This window comes from Pseudonaja textilis, unplaced genomic scaffold, assembly GCF_049901715.1.
Source record: "Pseudonaja textilis isolate UNSWEBS1 unplaced genomic scaffold, rPseTex1.2 PTEXSCF25, whole genome shotgun sequence".
NCBI lineage: Eukaryota > Metazoa > Chordata > Lepidosauria > Squamata > Elapidae > Pseudonaja > Pseudonaja textilis.
In genome coordinates this window covers 791,950-793,826 of record NW_028262874.1, presented here as the reverse complement: position 1 = coordinate 793,826, position 1,877 = coordinate 791,950, and the positions used below count along the sequence as shown (strand labels likewise).

General features: G+C 46.7%; 1 long non-coding RNA gene across 1 annotated transcript in view; it reads right to left on the bottom strand.

The window, feature by feature from the left end:
• Nucleotides 1–428: 428 nt before the first annotated feature.
• The window catches only part of LOC148123689 (uncharacterized), a 64,850-nt gene continuing 63,401 nt past the window's right edge, over nt 429–1,877 (bottom strand). Inside the window, exon 3 of the long non-coding RNA XR_015740593.1 lies at nt 429–464. This is a non-coding gene — a long non-coding RNA (uncharacterized LOC148123689). The remainder of the gene's footprint in view (nt 465–1,877) is intronic.

Genomic DNA, 1,877 nt, shown 5'->3' with positions numbered 1-1,877 from the left:
AAGAAGTGTGACATTTGTTGGCATCGTGGTGTGGAAAGGGAACTTCACCAGGGCAGGGGTGACATCCAAGTAGGAAAAATGCGAGGGGAACATCAGGCTAGCCATAAAAGCAAACTTGCATAGGAAAAGAGATTGGATAAAAGGTATTGAAAGAAGCCCCCTAGACAAAAGCCAAGTAATTAAAGCTCCCTTACAAACAAAAGGCCATGCCAAATCAGCAAAACAAATAGAACAAAAGACACATAGCAGACAGGAGATTGCCACTAAACAGATATAAGAAATGAAACTAATAATCCAATCAAACCACCCCGCAGAGTTTACCCTCTGACGGAAATGGAGACAACCCCGCCCTGACAGGATTTAAGCACTCACACACAAAAGGAGAACAGGTATAAAAATCAGGAGTTTATTACACAAAGCTGGCTAGCCCCAGGAATGCAGACTTCTTGCTATCTCTTGCCTTCCTGAAAATTAAAGGAAACTTGCTTCCAAATAGCTGCCTCTGTCTGTGTCCTTACTCTGAAAGCACTCCCAGCAGGAAAAAAAAGAACCCTTGGAAGAAAGGCATTTTGAGATCCTTTCAACAATTGGCGACCACGAAGGTTTTCCAGCCAACCCTGCCACCAGACCGGGCCCGCAGATCCAAACCCAGCCGGCATGGACCTTCTTTGTCCAGGGAAAACATCCACGGACCCAGCCCGGAAGGCATAAGGGTAGTAAAGGGAGTTATTGAGCTTTTCTGCTCAACAGCTGCTTGGAAGCAGGTGAGTACCACTTCAAATTTATAATCTTACTAGGGAGGGGAGTGGAAGCGTGAATGTACCAGGTGTGTGAGTGTGGGTTTTCTCTGCTGAAACAGTGGGACATCACCTCCTCTGTGATTGCCAGCCGCACTCCAGCCAGCTGCTAGCTCCAACAAGCCGTGACCGGCTGGATTTGGGAACTCAAGGGGTAATCACAGAGTGTGAGTCCTTCTGAAGGACGTAAGAAAAACCGAGTGGGCTGAGAAAGGAACTGTTGTTGGGAAATAAATAGAAAGCAGAATAAATAGTCCCAGTGCATCCTGCAAGTAAAGCCCTGTGTATTTAGAAGGGGCCTGTACCGGCTGCTGGCAAACAAAATTGGAAATAGTTTGCCTTACAAAGCAGAGCAGGTCCTTCCGGATCCCCACCTTTAAGGGAGATCTGAAAACTGACTGGCGGAGTGTAGGAAGGGGCCCGTACCGTGCTGCTGGGGGCAGACGGTCCTCCAAGATCCCGTTTTTAGGGGGTCTTAAAACTGACTGGCGAAGTTTCCCTATGAGAAAGGGGACCGTGCTCCGTGTGTAGGAAACCCAGGAGTCCTTTCAGACCTTTTTTGTCTGAAAACTGACAGGCGGGAGCCCGGCTAAACCAAAGTAATCCCCACATCAGGTAGGGAATATGGGAAGTTGTAGCTCGAGGGCAATGGAAGAGACCCCCTTGGATAAATTACTTGAATAGAAAGGAACTGAAAAGAGTTTGTAAAAAGTGGGCTAGCAAAAAGTGGGCTTTATTGCGAGATGACATGGGTAGACAAATTTGTCCTGATAGTGGTACTTTAGATTATAAAACCCTGAAAGCACTTAGAACATGCATTAGGCCCAGCCAAATACCCTATTGGTACTGCTGGGCTGAAATTGTTAGGACCAAAGACCTGACTGAGAAAAATAAAAAAAGAAAGAAAGAAAAGCCTGAAACCCATTTCAGGGAAGGGAATACTGAGGCACAGATTATGGCTCCCCCTTTAAGCAAGCCAGTGCCAGGCAGAAATAGGGGACAACTAGAATATGTTTTACCCACACTCCCTTCTCTGCCTTTTGACCTAGTCATCTGGAAAAGGATACCCCAGCTTTCAGG